This window comes from Phalacrocorax carbo, chromosome 5, assembly GCF_963921805.1.
Source record: "Phalacrocorax carbo chromosome 5, bPhaCar2.1, whole genome shotgun sequence".
NCBI lineage: Eukaryota > Metazoa > Chordata > Aves > Suliformes > Phalacrocoracidae > Phalacrocorax > Phalacrocorax carbo.
Window position 1 is genome coordinate 33,715,888 of NC_087517.1, and position 19,303 is coordinate 33,735,190.

The window sequence follows — 19,303 nt, forward strand, 5'->3', positions numbered from 1 at the left end:
AGTGTTTCCTTATTTTTCCCCAGGGTTGTTTTTTCCAGTGCCTGGCTGTATTGGTGGATGTTACTTCACAGTATACCCTCCTCGCCTGGAAGCCACCCCAGCATATAAGAGAGGGACCCTGGCCTCCAGAAGTGGGAGCAGTTCTGAAACTGAGCCTCTCCTCCCGTGGATGGTCTGGGCAGGACCAGTGGGACTGCTGTCCTATAACACCACGAGGGTGGGAGCCTGCTCCATTGGGAATCTGTATCTCCACATAAACCCCCACTTTTTATTTTGTTTCTGTTTTTATAAGGCGAGACCCAGAGACAGATGTTTTTGCTTGGATTCAGGCAGAAAGTCCTCTGATGATACATGCTTACTTCTCCCAGACTCCAGATATTTCTGATAAATACATTTTGGTTTTGTTTCTAACAGAAAAATCTGACTTCTCATAAGGCTTTGAAGGCAGAGGTGAACTGTGTCAAACTTTATTGTGATTTATAGATAAAGCTATTCAATTTTATCACTGTCTGGTTAGATGGTGCTGCAGTACGTGACAGCCTGGTTTGAAAATTTCCCTCACCTTCTAGATAAGCACAAACTATTTTTTTTTTTTTAGGTTGCAGGTATGAAAGAACAGTTTTGTCACTAAAAAATAATGATCCCTTATAGTGACATATTAACTACTTCTATCTGCTTGTTATGAAACTCCTAAATGCATTTGGACAAAGAGGTCTGATATCATTCAGGGCATGTGGAGAGTCTGGAATAATGAGGAGGTGCAATATGAAAACACACAAAAGCGATTTCACCTTTCTTCCCGAGTTAATTATCTCTGACAGAGGAGGCAAGCTCAGAAATGGTATTTGCTGTTGTATGCAAGTATATAATTTCTCCTTAAAGAGTTGGGTCTGAAAAAAAAAGTAATTTAACAAAAATAATTATCAGCACTGACTTTGTCTGTGAAATTTCTTTTAAGTCATTTAAGTTTATTTTGAATTAACCGAGAATGAACATAACACCAGTGTCATTGGTCCATGGGGGACATACTAGGTACTGCAGGGTCTGTGCCTTTCTTGTAAACATAACCATGCTGGAGAGGTTTCTACACACAGCTATTGCAAAGAGGACACTGGCCTTATATATACTTCTAGGCAATGTAAAAGTCTGACTATACTTTCTGAAATAGAAAGCAGTAAAATAAGGATGCAGTGTCATTATTCAGCCTTCTAATTAATGACTGACAAGTGTATTTTTCAGAAATTACTTTAAGTTGTACAAACAGCAGAAGGAAATAGTGCCCTAATATGTTTTTAAACTGTCACCATCACTTTTCAGGTGTATTCATGCATTAATATTTCTGAAAGTTCTAAGAGCTAACCAGACTCTGCCAAAAATTAATTTGTCAGAAATTATTTACTATGATAAGACACATTAAGTGATGAAGTAATGTAGTCACTGAATAGTGTTAGACCAGCCTTGCTCAGGACGTCCTATTCACCTTTGCACCTTGGTATTTTCTTTTCTCCATTCACTCTCACCTTTACTTTGCCTTCCTGCAACAGACCATGATGCACTCAAGTAAATAGTTTCCTGCTATATCTCTCCCTTGTTTTCCCCTTGCTTTACCAACTTTTTTTTTTCTCTCTGTACTGTTGTTTAGCTTGCTTTGTTTTCCTTTTTCATCCCCTTTCTTCTTTCAGAAGCTTCTCTCAAAATCCTTGTTGTCTTTTTCACAACTTGTCAATCTTCCTTTTGCTTTCTCTCTTGAGAAAGCATTTCTGAGCTTCAGAAACACTGTAGCCAGAGCACCCCTGAGAGACCAGGTGGTGAGAGAAGGGTCTCCCTGCTGGGAGGGGTAGAGGTCCTGGTCTGTATGGCTGGGAGCCAGCAGTGTCTCAGCCTTCCTGGGAAATCTGTTAAGCTATTTGTCCAATACCACACCTTCCTACACTGCCCTTTTCTTGCCTACGAATCACAGCCACATACTATATCTTACCTGACATATTAACACACTCCTGAGATAAGCCATCTGCAGACGCATCCTATAGATTAAACTGGGTGCCTCCTGTGAACTCCTGCCTGAGCCTTTCTGCAGCAATGCTGGTTGCAAAGGCAGACCAGGTGGAATTGCTCAGTCAGCAGACAGAAAGCCACAGCATATGGGCTATAAGCCTCCCTAGAGACTAATGTGCAACCCGAGAATAAAAATACTTATTGGTAAGAATAAAAGCATCCATGTTATATATGGTGTGCTGAAATTTTCAGGATAACAAAGACCTGTATTTCAGGCCAGATTCTCATTCTTCCTGTATTTTAATTTTTATGGTCAGAAACAATTGAAGTCAGCAGAGGAGAGTGTTTTAAACATTGTCTCCACATCACACAATTGGTTTTGTGGTCCTTCCTACTTGACTATTAGCTTGCTCATTGGCCATATTATCACAGTCCGTGAATATCCCAACAAGAGGCCAAAATGCAATTCAACTTACAGCATGATCTTTTTGCACCATGTTTATTTTTACCATTGCATTATTTTCTTTCTGCCTTCATTTACACTCCCTGTGCTTGCATAGGCACTCTACAGGGATGTGCTTTGACAGTCAGCTCTCTCTGTTATGTCCATTTCTGTTTATTTTTTCCTAGAGCGATTATAGCAGCCTATACCTAGAACTTGCCATCAATGACATGTCTAATCATTAGGTTGTTTTTCCATGCTCTAATATGACAGAAGGCATACCTGTCTTTCTCCAGAGCAGATCAGTGACCCTTCCTATCATTTATTTATGCATGAACTGTTGAAGAATAACAATAAAATAGACCTAACAGCACAGTTTCTGAGAAATGCCAGGATTTAAATTCCAATTCTGTTCATAGATTCTGCTGTATATTTTTTCCTGTTAAACCCATACAGAACATAAAACAAAGGAATATGACTTCTTATTGTTTGCATAAAGGAATCCTCACCTCCATCAAGGTTAAGATCCCTCTATACCAGGGAATACGTATTTGTATGGTAAGGACTTGTCTACGCTGAAAGGAGTTTTTAACACAAATAGGTTACACAAAGACAATAAGAGGAGCAAAATACTATTGCCCCCACTATATGCCTTCCTGGGTGAGGTAGAGGGAAAGACCAGGTAGCATGAGAGAAATTGTAAAAGGGTTCAGTGGCAGAGGTAAGATCTGCCCTGGGCACCCCGAAGGCTAGCTCAGTGCCCCCATGACCAAGACCATGCCCCTCTACAGTTACAGGAAAACCCATCAGTAATTACATTTCTTTTACTCCATGATAGGAAGTCACCAGCCTGAAATAGCTTTTTTGTGTTACAGTGTTGTGGGGAAGTATCTTAGGGAGAGAAGCCTTTCCCAACAATTTGTAAGCTGAGGGGAAAATGCCATGACAGACTGTAAATCACACTCCCAAACAGACTTGCCACTTAACAAATTTTGAGTAGATTCATAATATGTGTGGTTTAGCTGGAGGGAGCACCATCCTCAAACAGTTTTGAGGCAGGATCCCAGGGAATAATAGGAGTCTGAATAGGGATTTTGCAGTGTACTGTGAAAACAGCAGCGCCCACTGATTCTTTCCTGAACTACCTGGTTCTGCTACCTACAGCCAGAGCCTCGCCTGAACGTCTGCCCTTTTGCCATCGCCCCAATATTCATTATAAATCTGCTCCCACAGTCGTGACACTGACATTCTTAAAGCAAATCATCAGCTCTCTGGCATCTCCATTTTGTTTGACATCCGGCAAGACAAAGAACCACTGTGACAAATTACTAACATCAGAAATCCCATCAAGGAATATTGTGACAAATAGAAACTCTGCAATTACTTCTTTCATAGCCCTTGACATCGTGTCTGCAAGTAGCATCAATCAGACCATTCAAGATACGATTAGACAGTCTCTAAAACCCTTTTGCACTCTCCAGATGTGCTGTTATACACTTTGCTTATGGGGAAGTGTTACTAATTTTAACATAGATCTTTTAATCTTGGATGATCTTTTGATTTTTTTTCCTGTTTTGTAGATGTGGTCCTTTTTGTCAGGAGAGAATCAGAAAGGCACTAAGGTGCATCCTTTCAACAGGAGAGGAAAAAAAACAAAGCCCTAAGGGTAGCCTCAAGTAATTTTACTGAACAATATAAAAAACCCCTTTATCATCAATATTAGCTGTTCCTTATTTCCATTAACACTTTTGTATAAATCTTGACAGTATATCCAAACCAGATTGCTTTACAGAAGAATACATACAGTGCTCAAGAAATAAGGCACACTACTTAGCAAAATGTGTGGGGTTTAAGACTAGTGCAGTTACTGTACCTTGTGCCAAATATATTCCAGGAAAAAGCTCAGAAGAAATACTTTTATATTAATTATAATACTTGAGATATTATAATATTTGATAAAGCATTTAAGTAGGTATTCAACTTAAAAAAAACCCAACAAACTGTACTATCCCAAAGACACTCAATTTTTAAAGCAACCGTGTATTCCTTTAGAATCCAAAAAATACACTTGTTTCTTTTAACTGTTCAGAAAGCCCTCCCTGGATTTATTTGGGAAGTTACATGACACTTTAAAAATGTTATTATTAAATAGAAAAGCTGCCTTACCATTTACTCCATGTCCCCAGCTGCATGGGACCTACTGTGGCAGACCTACAAATGATCCAAATAGGATCCTGACTTGTTTTATATTAACCTTAATAACACGACTGAAATCTTTGCAGCTGATTGTGAGGACCTGACAGAGCTACACACACCTGCTTGAGAGGCAAGAATGAACATCGCAGCTCCTGCTTTCTCAAAGCATTAATTTACAACATAAGGTTTAAATAATGAAGTTTAGGGAATACAAATCAGGTTTATGATGGAACTGTATTAGCGCACAGTCAGATAAATTTATCTTCAGTTCTAAAATAAAACAGCTTAAAATTAGTATATGGTGCTAAAATTGTACATAATGAGAAACCATAATAGTTCTGAGGGTTATTTATTAGTTCAATTTATGTATTTTCTCAATGATCCAAATTCTGGTACTCAGAATTGAGTAATACTTTGAAGCTGTTAAGGAGTTAGAGCTGAGACAGGTTATCTAATTTATATTTGACCATACCACATCTCAGGTCCACCAAAGACAGTAATTCCCGGATGTCAGGAATCTTCCTAATTAGGCACACAGACTCTGAACGTGCAATGACAACGAACTGTTGCCGAATGCTATGATGTCAGATGTCTGTTAATTTTACTGTATATGCTCCCATTAAGAATTAACAATGTTTTAGACCTCATGAGATAATTGCACCAGTTAACAGCATTTGTACTTTTCAGCCATTTTATGATTTGTAACAGGAAACACACTGCAAAAATAGCTGGTGAATTGCTAATATTCTCTGTATCAAATACAGAAAATCATTTCATGTGAACAACAAGGGCTTGCTTCATGTTTTCACACTTCATTTCCACTGAGCCTAAACCACTTCAGACATTTCTAGCTACTAGTTTCTGTCCCACCAGGGATCTAGAACAGGCACTGAGGTTCCTGGAGAGCTTTGGAGAGAAAAACAGTCTGGTGGAAAAAGAGGTCTGGTATCCACTGGCAGAAGAGACTTTCTGACAGCGATAGTGACTGTGATCTGGTGTGTACACTGAACATACAGATGTTATGCAGGCCATACTGATGTCTTCCTTTCTTTGAGCTTATTTCCTAAAACTCGCTGTACAATAATTTGAACTCTTGAAGATCCATATTTGTGACTGTATAGCATGTATTTTAAAGATATTAGAATGGGTTTAAAACTAGGCAGGAAATTAGCTCCCTCAATAATGGATCTCCCAGAAAGCTTAACGTGATCATGCAATAAAGTCAGACCTGTGCTTCTCTACTTATCAGGACCATCTAACAGAAAAGAAATAAGTGGTAATTGGTGGGGAATCTTCTATAGTTCAAAGAGATTGATGATTTCAGAGCAAAAGCTCATGACACATTTTTTCAAACCTCTGTCACAGACTTGTGGCTAAGCTCATTTCTGTTCATGTGGCCCTGGATCATTATAGATTGTTGGCATTCAATGAGAAACTGCAGTTATCGTGAAGAGATTTGTGCTATCTGATGTGAAAGAGGCCACTGATTTTTTTCAACCTGCTACAACAGCTGCTCTTAAAGTTGGAGAGATCCTTTAGTGTGCTAAAGTGCCACAGATGATCAGTAATAATTCAATGAATAATATTTTATGCATTCAGTCACAGCTTACACACAGCCTAAGATACTAAGGAATGAACCAAGTCAGTGGTTTAATTGAGTGTAACCTTAGCATTCTTAGTATGTTAACGTACTTTGCTAGTGAGCAGATCAGGTAGAAGTTGGCTGAGAAAGATACGGAAGTATCATGGGTCCCTTAATTTTACTTGCACCAGCAAAATGAGGGTGTTCTGAGCACTGGAGGTCTTCAGGACTACAGAAACTGGACCAGAAGCTTTTAGATGATAATTCTACTCACAGAGTCACTGAAGCTGGAAGGATGAACCTGGAGCTAAGGGAATAACTCAGTTAGTTAGTAGTATTGGAGACCTTTATAAGCTTTGAGCAAAGCATGAAAACCTGGTAACTTTTCTCAGGCTTTATAAGAAAGTAACTGGTGTGTATCTGGAACAATTCAAAGCTCAGATTTATATGGTTAGATTGTCAAAAGATTACAAATACTTCCTGACACTAGTCAATCAAAAGATATCTCGGCCTCTCATTACAGACTGATTTTTCCTTCTCAGCCAGAGGAAATTAAGAGCTGGAGGAAAATAACAGACTGGAAAGAGAAAGCCAAATGATTTGACAAATGACTGGTATAGCATGATGTAATGGTTAGCTCAGAGAAGGATTTGTGGTAATGCATTATGCTTGGATATTTTCTACTGACTTCCACTCTTGTCAGCCCTACACTTGTACAATGACTTATGTCCTGGAACCACATTTGTAATTTTACTGTAACTATAAAGACATGGAAAGAAAGCATCTGGATCCCCTTGTGTTGCGGTGAAGCTGTGTTTTCCAGCCTTCCAGAGAGAGCTGTTACAGGCTACCTCAAGTTAAAGCGCTCTTAGAGCTGTTATGAATCTGGCTTGTGCCAAAACTAACTTTAAACTCCTGTTTCCTGTCCTATACTCTGGAGAACTAGGGGGACAAAGAAACAAGCAGCACATTTACAATAAAATGTAATGAGATCAGGCTCTATAGTACATGTGTCTCTCGGTGTAACTTAACAATATTTGGTTTCTTAAAGAGCTGACAGTAAAATCATTACTGCTCGTATGAAGTATTACTCTGCCACATGTGTAACTGATATTATCAGAGTGATGTTATCACTCTGCGAACCAGTGTTTCCTTTAAAATGAAGGCTCTTCTATCTTATCATAATGATATCTCATACATTAAACACTGCCAGTAGGGGGTTAAAGGAGTTAAGAGAAGGCTGATAAAAAAGTTTCCCTCTGCCAGTATGCTGGATCCCATCTGATGTGTCTGGAGGTGAAACTTCTACTAATTTGGGCAGTGGCCATCGAGCCTCAAGAAGTCCGACTGATGCAACCTGGCTAATGTAAACAGCCAAGCAAGGGCACAAAGTAAGAGGCAGCGATAGGAAAGACCTACAGAGTGGGATGCTTTGTGAAAGCTGTATGCTGCAAACATGGTGGATCAACACAAATGTGCACACCTCAGTTATTATGGACTAGCAAACTCAACCGCAAGAATGCATTTGGATTTAAAATGCTTCACTGAAAAAGAGAAAGACAGCAAACATTTCAAACATTTAACATTTTCTAAACAGTTAAAAGAACCAGCTGTTTTGTACTTAAAAGCACAGGAAAATCCTTCCTCACCTCTGCTGCTGGAAGCATTAAAAATTGGATCTATGACTATATGAATTCACATTTCCTGCTTATGCAAATGGGTAGGGCTCCACTGAGCCCATGAAGGTCTGTCCTTGGTTCATACAGGTTAATTTCTGAATGCTGCCAACAATAAACAACTGATTTTTCTTTGCTTTAATTGTAGCGTTTGGCACACAAGTATTACAAGGCAACCCAAGATGATAAACCAACCGAGTTTGCTCTGTGTGTGAGATGAGGTTCTACTCCTCACATTTTAGCTCTCTTCACATTCCCCTACCTTGTCCACCTTTCATCCTGCCCCCATTATCTGCTTCTATCCTATATCTTAAGGCTTAACCTAAAGCCTACTGAAGTGAAATGTAAAACCTCATTGAATGCAGTAGACTTTGGATCAGGACTGTAAGGATTAATCAGTATGGATAGTGATCACCTCTGTGAGCTGCTGAATGCCTTCAGGTCTCATCAATAACATCAACAAACCTCACAGGACCAAATCCATAGCTAACTAGTGGTACCAGAACTAACGGGAGCCTAAGACATCTTGCAGATTTTAGGTTTCAGAAGTTGTGGCACACTGATTTGACAGGCAGAGGAGCTAGTGCATTGATATTGGGAGTCTCTAGCAAAATATTTCACAGGACTGGAAGCTTCTTAGGCCCATCTCAAATTTGCATTTGCTTTTCCCTCAACCCTCCTGGGGTCTGCTAAGGAAAAAAAAAAGGGATAAAAAATTAATTCAGGTTCATGTTCTTTTGTGACTGCTCCTACTGAGCACAATAAACTGACATGCTGCTTTTAATTAGCATTTAGTTAACTGCTCATTTTTGTGCAGAAACTATGTACCAACTCCAGTGAACATAGAGGTGCTGAACTGAGGGCGGGGGGGTGGGGTGGTGGGAAGATTGGGTGGAATTACCTGAAAAGCAACCATTTAGATTCAGTGCTTGGGCTCTGTCTGATTTCAAACTGTGCAGATAGCAACAAAGGAATTTGAACAGAAAGCTAATTCTTATTGATAATTCACCTTAGGTAACACACTTCAAGTCTCTATGCATTTAAACGTAGTGGGGTCCCACCACTATAATACCAGCACAATCCAAACCTGATCTCAGCAATCAACGCTCAAAATCGTGACAAACAAAAAACATCTTCCACAGTAAAAGCACTATGTTTAAATAACCATGATTTCATCAGCACAAATTTTGCACATCACTCTTACCATATCCATTTGTCCTCCTTCCTTCTCAATAGGATAGGTATCTAGCTAAATACAGTATCTACACTTTATTTCAGCAAGAATACAAGACCCAGCTTTTGAAAATCAGACTGTGTAGTTTCAGAAGAACACTGGCCTCCTGTGTGCCTACTCCTTCCTCTACCACTACTCAGTGCCAGAAATCCTGCTACAACATGAGTTTGGAAAGAAGAAAGTTACCTATTTTGTTACCACAATTCCAGTGAGCTGCTTCTTGAAAAATTAAAGATCATCTTGGCAAAAAAGGGAACTAATCAAGATGTAGGCTGAATTTATGAACAGGGTAATTGGTCTTCTCTACAGACTTGCAGATGTGTATCACCACATGCACAAACTTGTAAAATGAGTACTGCATGTGAAACTTGTACACCTCTCCAACTGAGGAAAAAATACAGCTCGTCTTTTCTTTCCCAATCTGGGAAATACTAAAATATTGGCTTCTTTTTCCCAAGTTTAAGAAAATATTGATGGCCATCCTTGTTTTTCCCACCTGATGTTCTTGGTCAGTATTCTCCAGGCAGAAGCCTAAACCCAATGAGCCTGATTATTTGGAAGCCACTGGAATTGTTTCCATACCATCTTTACTATCATGGGATATTCAACTACAGAAGCTGTGCCATCTTTGAAAAATGTTTAGGAAGATATTCAAGACAGAAACAAGGCACTTACGCTTTTCAACTCGTATTGGACACCAGGAAATTTTTACCATCATTTCATTATTAATACTGCAGTAGGAACTTCAGTCATGGACCAGGAGCCACATGCATGGTGTGCTTAATTTATGAAAGTCAGAATAACAAGGTGGGCCTGTCATATGGGCTTCACAGTCAAATTCACTATATTCTTGAGTTCATCTGCACTGAAGCTATTGCTGGAAGCCCAGGAGAGTGGCTTAGTTCCTGGTGCATAGTCTCAGATGCTGTTTACATGGTTAGACATCTCTTTACAAATATTCCTAAAGAGACGTGAAATGTCACCCACTGGAACACAATGCATCTAAAAAGAGGGGACTGCTTTTTACAGGGCTACTGTAAGAACAGAAGTAACAGCTTGGCATCACTGTTGCTGTCTGCTGTATAGGCACTGGTGAACCCTGAGCCCCGTGCAGACTCTTCTGTACTGAAGTTGTTAACCTTCCCTAAAGGTACTGCACTGAGACCCTGATAATACTGAATTTGCTAAGGATGGCGTGTTATACGTGAGAAAGTGTGAGCAATAATCACCACCAAATACATAATTTTTTTACATGCATTGTAAAATCATGTCACTTTTGAGTACTGAAAGGTTGCTGGAAAGTCACTCAGCATTATCAGGGTATCACTTCATTATGATAAGCTTATTTGTATTACTTTCATAAAGGATACAAATGCAAAATGTACAAAAAAAGGGACGCATGATTGCAGAATAGTAAAAATTGTAGTTCAAGATATTAATCATGCTGAATCCCGTGAGTTTTTGGCAGATAATAAATGGGTGATAGATTGATCTCTAAAATCACACGCACATTATGAGCATAATCCTCACTCTAATGCAGGGTCATAGAATTTTACAGTCTCATAAGCTTGCAAGGTTTCACCTGGAACATCAAAACAATTGCTAAAAGTGCAATAAATTCTACAGCTAGCCATCTGCTTACCCTCCTGACCTTTCAAATCTTATAAAAACCCAAGCTCATAATTTTTCACTCTATGAATTTCAACCTTTTTTTTTTTAATACTCTATATTCAGAAGGTTACTTCATCTTTTCCATGTAATAAAAGAGATCCATTCCATTTGATAATACATTCTGGCAATAGGCCTTTTTTTTCTTGAAAGGACTCTGAGTGCTATCACTAGAGCTAATGAGATTGTGGGGCATTGCCAGTTGTTTTATCTGGTTGGAAACATTTATTTTGAGCCATGCCCTTCTTGTATGGGTTCGCCTATCAGTCCCTATTGGAAATTACACCCAGCAACTGCTTTTGAAGAAGGTTAAGTAGCACCAGTGCCTGTTTCCTACGTTAATCTCTGGTATTGTGAATTGCTCTGCTTTGGTTTTCAGAAAGTCATAAAGGTTAAGGTTTCCTATTTCTCAGCACCGAAGTATTGTATGTTCATCTGAACTTAATATTTCTTTTCCATCTAGACAATTAGGAATATAAATCCTATTGGCACACATATTTTATTTTATTTTATTATGCCAATATTTTTATGGCCAAAAACCTATACAGTATGTGCCACATTTCTGACGTGACAGAAGTTAATAAGTAAACTATTGCAAAGATGCTCCCTTGACTCAACTGATATAGAGAGGCAAACCAGTAAGAAAACATATAGAAAATAAAACTAAAATTTATATATGCAAAGAAAATAAATCAGGACTTATGCATATCAAAGCTGAAGAAAATACAGCTCGGAGGCATTAGCAGATAGAAAGAGAACAACAGAAAACCAAGGGACAGGGTGTACCAAGAGGAAAAGCCAAATCAGGGCAAGGTTTTCAGACTGACGTTCTCTGTGTGAAACACACCAGAAGACAGCCCCCTGTTAGGGGAAAGCAGATTCGTTCTCTGATTATTTCACTGGTGGGGAAAATACTATTCCATACCGTCTTCCTCAGACATCTTTAGCAGCCTTCAGGAAGGATTCCTCTCTCTTCTATGACAAAGAAAAGAGACCTGCTGTCCCTCATGTTGTAGTGGTGAAAGCACTAGTTGAGATGGACTTGGTCAGATAATGGAATTTTAATAATTTCTCCAAAATGATGCTCTCATTTCCTTTACAGGGTAGGGTTTTTTCCCCTATACCAGAGATAAGGACATTATACATACTTTTCACAGGGCTATCAAAAAGCCACTAGTTAATATTCATAAATAAAAGCAAGGTGAAAAATCTTAATTGTTATTCACTCAAAATAGATTTGACAGTTCTTTCATCAACAAAAGATTTTACATTTATCCTTACCAATGAATAACAAAAAAAATTTATAGTGTCCTCATGCAATTCTAAAACTCATTTGATTTTCAAAACAACAAAAAAATTTCTTAGATTAACATTACCAATTCTCCCCTGCCCTAAATTCATTTGAAGTCACATTATTTTCAACAGTTTCTGATAAGAAGAAATCTATGCAGTCTGTCCATATGGCTATCTCCCATAATAACCCTTGAACTTTTCTTGGTCACTTTGAAAAAGAGGCATAGCTTTCAGAGGTGTGAAACAGCTGCAAATATAATGAAACCAGTTGACTATTGAAAAGAGATCCAAATTATTGGTTCAGCTGAGTGAAAGATTTTTTTCCCACTCACAGAGATAGCCAGCAAATCAGCACATATGTGCTCTGAACGAGCTGCAGCAATTTGTCCAGCCAAATAAACTGGGGATGCTAGAGGGAGATAGGCTTGCTGCAAAAGGGAGATTGTCAAGGTACAACGAAAGAACTGGAGGAAACTGGTTGTAACTGGCAGTAGGATGCAATTAGGGGGCATAAGGCACAAATCCACTGGAAGAATGATTTTTAAAACCAGGTTCTGCTCACAAAGCAGTGTTTATATTTTTTTTAAAAAAAAGTAATTAGAGTGTGGTACATTAGTTCATCTTTTATGAGTTCTCCTTGAAAATACTTTGAAATAGAAGGTGTGAGTCAGTGTTTCGAAGAAAGAACAGGAGAATACCTGCCTTTGCACCATACCGTAACATGCAGGAAGAACTGAATAAGAATCCACTTATAGGAACCATGTAGTCAGAATCTGTATCAGGAGAAAGAGCTCTCATCAAATTATAATCCTTGACATATTCAGTGAATTAAGGTAGCCTATTGTCGCAGCCTGACAGCAAAAAGGTTTTTTTGCTAACAAATCTGTCAGTTGCACTATGTTAGTGAAGTGCTACATACGAACTCCTCCACAAGTATGTGTGTGCCCTTCCAGGAGCTCTCCCACCATGGGAGAGGATTGGCACCAATAGCTGTGGAGAAGAGCATCTGAAGAGATCCACTAGGCATATTTCAGAAGAAACAATTGGTTCAATTAGCATCATTTCCTTTTCTCATTACAGTCAGTAAAAAAAAAAGATGAACCACTGTAGTGTCATTTTTTCTCTTGTTACAGTTGTTCTCACAAGGCTGAGGCACCCGACTTCAGTTTATGCTGGTCTCTATATAATGGGCTGTCAGTTCCTGCAGCCTTTTAATTTTTTTGTTATTATTTTGTTTGGGAATCTCAGTCCTTCCTCACAGTACACGTGGTTGGAGACAGTATTATTCTACACGTTTCTTATGCCACCTGGCCAAGTTAACAACGCCAAGATGATTTTAGAGTAGTTAAGTGTGCCAAATGTAAGGCCCATGCTCATGCAGTACCTGAAGGCATGTGGCATTTCAGTTGCCCCATTCTTTACTTCTTGCTCTTCTGCAGGTGGAGCTGCATTAGTTAGCAGGGGCTGAGATTTGGCCTTTCGTAGAATGTCACCCTTCTAGAAACTACATTATTTGCCTCAGCTCAAAACTGATCTAAAGTTTATTATTTTCTTGCCTTAAACCTAAAACATAAGCACAGAATAATTTCTTGTGTTTCTTTTCTGTGTAAAATAAAGAGTCAGCCAGTGCAAGGTTATGTAGAAACTCTGTTCTCGTCTTTGCAGTAAAATTGTGACATAGGAGAAAGCATAAGCAAGCCTAACTTGTAACCTACACTTTAACATGGACAGCTGCTCACATACCATGCAGAGGAGTCTATGATGGCCTGGTTGGTTGAAAATGAGTTCAGCAAGTACTTCCTATGGGGTACAGACAAATACCGTTCATTGCAATTTCATTTTTCCATAGTTTAGATTTGCTTCTCTTCAGAACATTCATAGGAACAGAACAGACATTTCTTGGCTTCCTACAACTGCTAACAGTTTTCCAGTATAACTCATTCAGGGCAAAGGAGAAATAAAAGCACTTTTCTAACTTCTTCATAAGCAAAATTCAAGAAGTTCCTCCTGGGACAGATCCAGCTTGGGAGGAAAGGAGGAAGTCCTCCAGAGCAGTACAGGAAAAAAAATGGCATTTGGGAGGAAGAGTCTTTCTTCAAGAAGAACCCAAAACAGATTAAGGGCCATGTATTTCACATTATGTCCTTTTTGGTCACACAGCCTTCAGTAAGGAAAAGTGTGGTTGGGAAAGGACAAATAGTCCTAGAAATTAATAAATATCTTAAACATCATTAGCAGTTGCCATAGCAAGTACAGTATCATAAGTAACATGCAGGCCACTGTGGTCTTTTGATCTGTTTGTTATTGAAACAGTTTCATCTAGTAATTCTGAAAGACATGGGAAATTGTGTTCTTAAAGAAAAACCATTAAAAATTTAACAAGGAGGGTTTTGGAACAAAGAATGGATACTAACGGTGCAATAATTAAGTAAATCAAAGATGGTGAGAGCTAAAAGGAAAACACATGCTTAAATGTGTAGAAAAGGAAACAAATTTCAAATTATGATCACCCACAATTTTAATTGCTCCCTTTTTCATTTACTCACCTGGAGGCAATAAGTAGCAGTTAAAATATATTTAATGGCATGATGAGAAACTAAGTTTCATATCTTCCTTCACAGCAGATGTGAGTCTGAGATTATTCCTAACATTTATTTCTGAGAAAGGAGAACCTTTATTCAGGATGCTAAACTCAGAAAGACAGACTGGAGGTTCCATTAACTTCCTAGTGGAAAAAAACCTGTGCCATAACCAAACAGAGTCTGCCTAATTAAGGCTGTGCTTTGGACAGTCACAGAATGGATTGCTGAGTAGAAAAGTGAACTCGCTGGCACTGTGTTAGTGGCCCATTAGCACCACAGCCTACAGTGGGATAAGCTCAGTTTAACAAGAGAACCTGTTCCATGTTTGACAGGCTCTGATACAGTTTTCTTCAACATGCCCCTCTCACTCTTCCTCACAGGCAGGGTCCCTTTCTGCCCCAGAGGACAAACCACACTCTTCTGCAGCTATATTAAGAAAGAAACACGTATTCACACAGAAAGCACGGATGCTGCAACTTTTAGGCACAAAATAACCACGAAAAAGGAGCTCATCAGAATTGCCTGTGTGTTAAGTTCATCCTCACATTTAAGATCTGTGTGTGCTGGCATTAAACAGACTTCAGAGAAACATGCTCCACCAGCACCTTTTATTCTCTGAGACACTCGTCAACCTTGATAGTTCAACCTCATTTGAATCATTCCTGTTCCTCCGCAGTGATATCAGGTTTGATAAATAGAAAGGTATTTCTATCTAGATTGAGAATCATAACTGTTACTCAACCAGAATACAGTTGATTACATGCAACAAAATAATACCTTGTTATGTTGTGAATAAATGCAGTATTATAGCTACATATCCCTTAAATATAAAAAAAATCAAAACCATTTTATGTATTTTTATGGGTTTTTTTCACTATGTTTTCTACTCATTTGGGCTTATCCTTCAATAACGTAATACTTACACACTGGAATTAATGCTGTAATGTAGTCACTGTATAAAACAAAATCTTAAAGATAGGATTCAGTATCAAAGCCTTACTTTTGGAAACTGTGTCCTTAAGTGGGAGGAGGAAATAAGAAAAACAAAATAGGCTATGGTAGTGGATGATATTGTTGGAAGAAATATGAATCATTTTTTTCCTTTGGTCTAATTTTTGCTACAGTTGAGAAACTCACTAAAAATCCATACAAATTTTTATTAAATCATAGTGTACATTTGGAATAATGTAAAAAATAAAAATCTACATAAATCCAAAATCCATATGTGCAACTGTTGGTTTTCAAAAATGCAAACTACTTACTAGCCTTAGAAGACTCCATTAGTAAAATCAGCTTCTCATACAGCCTCCTGTGCAATCCTGGGCTGCCTGCCTTCTCCAAATTTCAAAGCTGAAGGTTTCTTTATGTACACGTATGTGCCCTCCAAAGATGCCAACACACTGCAAAAACAATTCTAATAAGATCTCTCCACAGTAAAATAATCTGGATCTCCTTATTCCCTTTTCTCTTTGCAAACAAAGACCAAATCCACTACAAAATGGGATGAAGTTTTGATTTGGCTTGATAGTGAATGAGATGGATCCGATCCTACAGCCCTGTCAGTCTTCAAGGCATATACACCACACTTCATTTTTCAGCCATACTATATGCATTAAAACATCAAGTATGATCCCCATCACAAACAGCTCAGGACATGAGAATATTGTCCAGCAAGGTGACATGCTCACAGAAGTTTTTGAATTTCATTCAAAGTTTCACTTTCATAGGTTATGAAAGGATTATAAAAAGAATAGAGTATGGGTAAGGTAGACTGCTATACTCAAGTAACCCACACAACAGCGTAAAGTTTGTGTTTCGAGACTTAACAGCAGAAAAGTACACAGGAATAGGACAACACTATTAATACTCATGGAACATCTTTACATCATCTGTAATGATATTCATCCCAAAGGCTAGCAGCAAACTTGCTTTACATACCAAGTCCTTGATCTGTAATCTGTTTCACTGCTCAGAATGATAGCTTGCACTATCTGCTTCTCCTTCTCTATTAACATTTCAAATGGTGCTCATCTCTAAGAAAAGAAATATCAGAAACCAAGGAGAACTCTCAAATCTGAAGCCATGGCCATGACACTAGCCTAGTTAGGAAAATACCTAGATGTGTTCATATCTCTGGAAGGGCATAATTATGAGAGAAAAATAGGGCATGACTGCCTCCTTGCCAAAACACTAGGCACTACTTGTGCACGTAGAAATTCAGCTCCTCCAAGAAAACATGCCAGTATTTCCTTGGAGAATTGAAAAAGCTAGAGAAGCTTCAGAATCGGGAAAAATCTTCACCTTTTCATTGATATATCCATCCTGTCAAGGCTATTTCTTGTACACTCACAGGGTAATTCAAACAACTAATAAAAAACAACAAAAATACCAAACCAACCGTACAAGACACTTTGCCTTTCTTTGTTGGATATTCTCCTTAATATCTTTTCTTGCCTCTGGGCCTTCTTTTCTCCTCATTATTCTCTGTGTTCATTCTCTTCTGACTTAAAATTTAAAACATAGAAGATGGGGAAATTTTTCAGCTTGCTGAAGTGAAAAGCATAAATCTTGAGGGTAAGATCTTCAGACAATGTAAATTATATGAGCCTCTTTACCAGAGCTGTAAATCAGAGACCCCCAGTGTTGCAACCTCCATACTCCTACCTCCTTCCACTTGCCTACAGTACACTTGGGATTGTTTTTTTGTCATTCGGGGTTTTTTGGGTTGGTTTTTTTTTTGTTTGTTTGTTTTGGATTTTTTTTTTGTTGGGGGTGTGGAGAATGGGAAGGGCTGGCACATTTGGGCTTTCTTTTTTTTTGGATCCTATACTGTTCTAATTTAGCTAGTTACTTAAACAGTTAAAGAAGATGAACTAGATATGGTAATAGATGCTTAGGCGAATTATGGATAGAGAACTGACATCGTATTATCTCACTTTTTAAAAATCTACTTGGAGGATATAGACCTGTGGCAAAACAATTATCAGAACATCGCAGTATTTAAAAATACGTTCAATTCAAGAGGTATGTTGCCCCTGGAATATGTATGTGTGAGTGAATAGTAGCACTTTTTCACTTTGTGTTTACAAATATTTAAGCTAGAGAGCTAATATCCTAAGGGTACAGTTGGTAAGTGTCTATCCAAGACAGTACTGCATGAGTTTCTGATTTGTGAAAGAGTTGTAAAGGAGAACAAAAGACTTTTAATCTGTTTGAATTCTTGGGTCTGTCAGTCTTTATTCAAAGTCTGTGTTAAAAAACCCCCATACTCTCTTTGTAGATGATATAATGGTCTAGCCAGACCCAAGAACAAAAAAGCATCAGAGATGGGCACTGTGAATTAGTGTGTGACAAGTAACATAACCTTCAGATCAGAGATCTCACTACCTACAGATTACAGCACAGCAAGAAAAACCTTGCTCTTCACGTCATGGCTCACACAATTACATAATTTTTAGTAGCCAGCTGCAATTAATTTTTCTTCTAAAAGAAATATTTTTATTTTCCATTGACTATATTTTCTTGTGGTTATTAATTTTCTTTTAACTTCAAAACACGTTTCCACTAATCATACAGTTACTCACTTTGACAGAAGGAAATCCAGTTACGTTTGTTCATATTTAGCATTATGCCAGCATTTTTATAATCGCCACAGTTGTCTCCATGCTCACCACCAACCATATTATTATACTATACAATTTTTTGTTCAGTACTTGACATCTCTGATCAGTAAAGTTAAATGATTGTAGATGGCCCCTGATTTCCTAGCCTGTGCTTGGCTTTCCTTACAAGCATCAATGTATTCTGTCTAAATCTTCATGCTCCTCATTCTGTTGTCTTTAGGAAACAGAAACCACGAGCATCAGAAAGACCATGTTACCTAGTAACTGCTTTTTACAGTCAGCCTGAACTGGCAGCAACTGCTCCCTTCCTACACTATATTCCTAATCCTATTGTGAAGATTTTTCCTGGCAGATGTGCTTGGTCTCCTCTCATGCAGTGCAGGAGTCCTTACTTTTGGTAGCAATTTCCTACTGACCAATATCACTAACTGGTAACATCCTCTTTTTCACCCGAAACACATGCTTTCCACCCCGGAGCTTCACATGATGAAACCCAATACATTCTCATAATTTCTTACTGCAAGTTGATTACAAATTCCTAGTTGAACTTCTTAAAGCATAACACTTTAAAGGTCACATTTACTCACATTTGGTCAGGTTTAGTTAGTGATATTCTGTCGTACCATTCTAAATGGTTTCTCTGCTTTCAAACTTCTCTGTGACAAGTTCTTTGCACTGCAATAATGACTTGGGTTCTTCTGACATGCCTGAGGGTCTCAGAGTAGTAAGTTTTCATAATGTGCTGCTAGGCACATAAATTATGTTCTTGATTTCTCTTTGTTTAGACCACTTCAGGATTATACATAAACCCTGAAGAAAACATTTGATTGTAACTTTGCATTCACAGTCAGGTTAAAACCAAAATGCTTACATCCTTTTGTTGCTCTAGAGAATGGGAACAATTACACCATCTCTTCTCATTTGAAAATAAATACAGGGCATTTTGGAGTACGTTATTTTACATGTCCTCTAAGTCAGTGTTATTAACCCACACTGAAAAGCAGAACATGGA